We start from the raw sequence: 6726 nt of genomic DNA, 5'->3' as shown, positions 1-6726 counted from the left end.
CCTGAAGACGGAAGTGGTGATAACCCGCTGTCACAGACAGAAGAATTAGCTCAGGCGGGAGGATAGTACGGAATGCCAGGAAACGGAGCACCGCCAACGGCGGAGGAGGATGGCAATTATGGAATGAATGCAATGAGGGGCGAAAATCATGGAAACGTTAATGCGGCATCGGCCAACTCGCCAGTTATGGTGCAACACGACCCCCCAGAAATAAGTCATTCCCATTATGGGCAAGATACGTTAGCAGCGGAGGGTAACGGTACCATGCATGCAGAGAAAATGGAAAGATGGAAAGAGATTGCCTTAAATATGGAAAGTGTGGATTTTCTAAAAGGGAAATTCGAGCAAGTTTTTTCGAAGGGGCATATTTATGATGGAACAACTGGGAAGAATAAGAATCGGGAAAGATTCCCTACGGACCATGTGATGTCCTGCACGCAAGACACGTGCGTGATGGGGTTAGAAATCGGTGGAGAACAGAGGCGTGAAGGGAGGAAAAAATCAGCCCATGTGGAACCCAAATGGAAAAGAAGGGCCAGAGCTTTCACCATCAGCCCACTGAGGTCAGTACCCCACCTTCGCATGGGAAAAGACTGACGGTTGGAAATGGAGGGAGGATGGAAGAAGAGGTCACATCTAGTGCTAAGAGACGCATGAGACATCATAATGATTTTATTCTTGAGCAGCAAGGCGAGACGGCGAACCAACTCAATGGATCGGGTACGGCGGGTGCTAGGTGATAGGCGCCGAATGTTGCACATTCAAGCCCCTTAATTTGCATATGTTAATTCCTTAGCGTTGTTATTTGTTTGATTTTGTTTTGTTTTTGTGTTTTCAGGTTATAAATAAAGATGCAATTAATTCCATTCATTTTGGGCTTAAAAGCACACTTTGAGAAGACCTATAAGATATGATTAAGCTTAACCAATCATGGTTAAGTTTAATCAAATAAAGGAAGAGATTAATTCGGAATTTCTCAAATTGGAGTCAAAATCGGATTGGATTCAATTTTGGATTCTGCATATGTCTCGGTATTTTGGCCATAACTTTCAGTTCAAATATCCGATTGAGGTGATTCAAGCGGCACTGGAAAGATAACTCAAATTTCTACAAATCATTGTGAAATAGTATTTTCCTAATTCGGAGCGCCCCATTGTCAAAATTTCCCCGTAAGATAGGAACGCGATTCTGGGCGAATCCTATTCCGATTTGGACTTAGGTTTTCTTTATCATAATTGGACTTGGACTTAAATCTCCGAAATTTATAGGATTCCTAGGGCTTCTAGGACTCTCCTAAGCCCTATAAATAGGCCTCTAAGCATTGAGAAAAGACACACCGCTTCTAGAGCAAAAATTCAGTAAAATAGTCTGTGGAGCTTAGGAGATCATGAGCGGCTAAACCCCTTCGTGGGGTGTTGATGTAACCCTATCCAAGCACAATGGTTTGATTGTATTTAATTTCTAGATTTTCAATTTATGCATGTTGATTGTATAACTATGAGGATTGCTACAATTGATTTATGTTCTTAATTATTAAATGCAATTGTTCTTAAATTCCAATATCAATATTTGTGAAATTCTTCTCTTGTCTTAGAAAGTATTTTACTTTTATTGAAATCAAATCATTCTTATTTTCTGTGATTATGAGGATAATGGTTATACAATGGGTTTAATTGACATATGATCAATAGGATTTGATAGGCCATGCCTAGGGAAGACGGATTGTACTACACCCTAGTTTAGTGTAATTTAGGTAGACAATCCGTGCCAACCGAAGATGGGTTACACTTATTCATTGATTGTATGTATCCTGTTATAGAATTTGATAATTTATACCTAGGGAAGACGGGTCGTACCGCGTCTTAGTGGTTAGGTGGACGATCCGTGCCAACCGAAGATAGATTATGCTTATTCTTTAATAAGATAGTTTCTTGTTTATTTATAACATGCATATAATGAATTTATGGGATTAATTATGATTAACCATTGTTGTGCGGATAGAGGTGAAGTCAATACCCTACTCTCTCTCTCTTATTTTAAATCTCTTTTATTTTCATGCACTTTAGTTTTTAAGCAAATCAAATCAAAACCCCTTTTAATTAAGTTAACTTTGATCTTTTAATTTTGATAATTAAACCCCTGCAGTCCTTGAGGTTCGACATCCTCTCTATAGCCGTATCCTACAAAGATTCGTCCTATTGCGAGTGGTTATTTTTATAATTGATATTTTTGGTCACAAAAATACCACATCACTAGGTCACAACCCCGCCAACCGAGATGAAAATATTATGTTGAAACTGTCGCGGGCTTGGAAACCCGGAGACAGTTCACGAGCTTTGCCGGAAGGTAAAGGAGAAGTCCCCCGATTTGGTTTTTCTTATGGAAACCAAATTGAGAAGCAATAAAATGGATGGAATAAAACGAAGAGCGGGTTTTGATAACTTGCTAGTAGTCGACTGTGTTGGTAGAAGTGGCGGGTTGGCGTTGCTTTGGAATGAGAGGATAGGAGTTGAAATTCAAAATTATAGTCAGAGGCACATTAGTGCACTTGTGGCCACCCCCACGATCAGCCCTTGGACTTTCACCGGGTTTTATGGCAACCCGGAGACGCACAAGAGGAATGAAGCTTGGTTTAATGAGACTCCTTAAGAATTTGGCTAATGGCCCTTGGGTGTGTGCAGGGGATTTCAATGAAATCCTCGACCGATTCGAAAAAATAGGTGGGAAGCGTCGGCCTAACTATCTTATGGAAAACTTTATATCCACTCTCGAATATTGTGGATTACATGAAGTCGAGAGTAAGGGCCCTACTTGTACATGGAATAACGGGCAAGAAGCGGAGAATTTTACGATGGAGAAGCTTGATAGAGTGGTGGCTACTCATGAGTGGATGACCCGGTTTCCCAAGGTAGATGTTTCCATTCACGCTGCTATTTTTTCAGATCACCTCCCACTATTTATAGACACAGATGGTGATGCTATTCCACGAAGAAAGAGACGGGGGTTTTGGTATGAGGCGAAGGGGACAGAAAAAAGTGAATGCACAGAAATTATCAAGAAAATATGGCGGGTAAAAGCCACACACCATGGAACGTGGCATTCGATGGATGGGAAGCTCAAAACCAGCAAAGAGGAACTATTAAAATGGCAAAAACTGAATGGGAGGCATTTGGGTCAGAAACTCCAGCAGCTGTCGGCAGAACTGATCAAAGCCCAGTCCTCTACCGAGGTATTGACCAGCTCCTCAATCCATTGTCTACGAGCTGAGTTGTCCGAATTGCAGACGGAAGATGATATGTACTGGAGACAAAGGGCGAGAGAAGACTGGTTGCAATTTGGGGACCAGAATTCTTGGTACTTTCATGCATGTGCAAGTCAGAAGAAAAAAACTAATATGATTTCAGCCATTTCGGATACTCAGGGACGGAAATGGGAGACCCAGGCCGGAATTGGGGGTGCTTTTGCCCATTATTTTCAAGAGCTGTTCACATCAGGCGGACCTAGAAATCTGGAGCCCATTCTTGAGCCCATGGAGACACGGGTAACCCAAATTATGAATGAATCCCTGCTTAAAGAATTTACGGTGGATGAGGTGGGGAAAGCTCTCTTGCAAATGGACCCTCTTAAAGCACCTGGCCCGGATGGTTTTTCGGCAAGCTTTTTCCAAAAAAATTGGGTGTCCATTGGAGGAGAGGTTAGCCAAGCTGTAATTCATATTTTAAATAATGGGAGCATGAATAAAGAACTCAATTTGACATGTATTGCACTGATACCAAAGAAGGTGAATCCATCTTGTGTGACTGATTTCCGTCCAATTTGTCTATGCAATGTTATTTACAAGCTTATATCTAAAACCTTTGCTAATAGACTGAAATTGGTGCTCCCTAAAATTATTTCCCATAGCCAAAGTGCCTTCATACCGGGACGGCTCATAACGGACAATGTCTTGGCCGCTTATGAGACGTTACATACGATGCAATCGAGGATGTGGGGGAAAGTTGGCTATATGGCTGTGAAGCTCGACATGAGCAAAGCCTATGATAGAGTTGAATGGGACTTTTTGGAGGCCGTCATGGGTCAAATGGGATTTGATAGGCGTTGGGTAAACATGGTTATGATGTGCGTCAAATCGGCTAACTATGAGGTCCTTGTCAACGGATCCCCTACGGGTCGGATTACTCCATCTAGAGGTATCCGTCAAGGGGATCCTATCTCACCTTATTTATTTTTATTATGTGCAGAAGCTCTTAGCTCTTTGTTGGCGCAGGAAGAAAGAACAGGTGATCTGATTGGAGTTCCCACCTCCAAAAGAGGTCCACGTTTAAACCACCTTTTTTTCGTGGACGATAGCTTACTGTTTGGCAAGGCGACCTCGGCCCAGTGGCATCAGATGACTAAGATCCTCCGTATGTATGAGACGGCATCAGGGCAGAGGCTCAACTAATAAAAAACATCGATTTTCTTCAGGCGCAATACTTCCCCAGATCAAAAGAAGGAGATTTTGAAACTATCTGGGATTCCAGAAAATCAAAGATATGATAAGTATCTTGGCCTGCTAGCCCTTGTTGGCAAATCCCGTAAGCAATCTTTCCAAAATATTAAAGACAGAGTCAGTCGCCGCCTGGGAGACTGGAAACTGAAGATGTTGTCACAAGCTGGAAAGGAAATATTGCTGAAAGCTGTGATCCAAGCCATCCCGTCATACAACATGAATATATTTCTCATTTCGAAAGGGTTATGTACGGAGATCAACTCCTTGATGCAGCAGTTCTGGTAGGGATCCCAAGGGAAAGAACATAGTATTCACTGGATGAAATGGAATAGATGGGGATGTCAAACGACCATGGTGGATTGGGCTTTCGCGACTTGGTGAATTTTAACAAGGCCCTCCTAGCCAAACAATATTGGCAGTTATTACAAGCCCCGGACACTCTCACGGCAAGAATAATCAAGGCAAAGTACTACCCACAATCCTCAATTTTGGAAGCAAAGTTGACCTCGAAACCCTCCTTTGCTTGGCGAAGCATCCATGGGGCTAAGGAGATAGTTGAGGAAGGAATGATTTGGCGCATTGGCAATGGGCAATCGGTCAAGATTTGGGGGGATAAATGGATCCCATGTCCATCGACTTACAAGCCTCATTCCCCCCCAATGGAGCTAGAACCGGGAAGTAGGGTGTGTGCCCTCATTGACTCAGACATAGCCGGGTGGAATCAAACTTTGCTCTCAAGAATTTTCTCAAAGGAGGAGGTGTCGGCCATTAATTCCATCGCAATTAGTCATTTGAACCAACCAGATGTTCGAATTTGGAGGGGAACGAATTTGGGCACTTTCTCGGTCAAAAGTGCCTACCACCTCGCAAACGAAATGGAGAAACGGAAGACTCCGGAGAGTTCCAACCCGGCGGAAGAGAGCTTTATTTGGAAGGAAATTTGGAAATTATCCGTCCCCAATGCCGTTAGGAAATTTTTCTGGAGAGCCTGTCACAACCTATTGCCTATTAGGGATAACCTCCTTAAGCGGAAAGTGGTGTCGGATCCGCTATGCCCAATTTGCGAAAGGGAACTGGAAACAGTGATGCATGCACTCTGGGGGTGTCCTGCAGCTTCAGATGTTTGGGGAAATAGCAAACGGGTATTCCAAAAATGGGCGCAGGAGGGAAATAGTTTTATGCAGTTAGCGGAGCACTTGTTTATTAAATGTGACTCGAGTGAGTATGAGCTGTTTGTGACCTTAGCTCGGCAGTTATGGTTCAGATAGAATACCTGGCTCCATGAAGGTCGATTTACTGGTCTAGATGAGATTCTGCGGAAGTCAATGGAGAATATAACGGAATTTCAAATGCAATAGAACCGAACTCACCAAATTACGAAAGCCAGCCCGATTGACCGTGGAAAGTCATGGCAAGCCCCGGCCTATGGCAAAGTCAAGGCTAACTGGGACATCGCCATTGACAGAGATCGGGACAAAGTTGGAATTGGAGTCGTGATCCGAGACGAGAGAGGGCATGTTGTAGCAGCTTTGAGCAAAACCCGACTGGGTCATTTGGAATCAACAACTGGTGAAGCTCTTGGTGCCTTCCATGCTGCCTGGTTTCTGAAGGAACTGGGGCTGAATCAAGTGATATTGGAAGGAGATGCTAAGCAAATAGTTGATGCTATTAATGCCCCAACGTGCACGTGGAGCCAGTTTGGACACTTGGTGGAAGACACTAGGCACCTTCTACAGACTTTCTCTTGGTGGTCTTGCGTTTATGTTCACAGAGAAGCCAATGAGACTACCCACAGGGTAGCAAGAGTAGCCATAGTTGATGTTGGTGATAGAATTTGGTGGAATCAAACTCCAAATTGTATTAGCGACATTGTGTTGAAGGAGCAGTTAGCTCTTTCTTTGATTGTATGGTGGGGTGCTGATGTGGTGTTTTTGTGACCAAAAATATCAATAATAAAATTACCACTCGCAATAGAACGAATCCCGTAGGATAGGGCTATATTGAGGGTGTCGAATCTCAAGGACTGCAGGGGTTTAATTATCAAAATTAACTTAATTAAAAGAGAGTGAATTGGTTGTGAGAATTTAAAGTGCATAAAATAAACGGAAATAAAAGGGAGTAAATCTATGAAAGAGAGAGTAGGGTATTGACTTCACCACGATCCGCACATCAATGGTTAATCATAATTAACTCTAGTAATTTATTCTATGCATGTTATAATTTTAACAAGAAAA

The sequence above is a fragment of the Corylus avellana genome, chromosome ca1 (assembly GCF_901000735.1).
Source record: "Corylus avellana chromosome ca1, CavTom2PMs-1.0".
Lineage (NCBI taxonomy): Eukaryota > Viridiplantae > Streptophyta > Magnoliopsida > Fagales > Betulaceae > Corylus > Corylus avellana.
Note: the sequence above shows the minus strand (reverse complement) of the source record.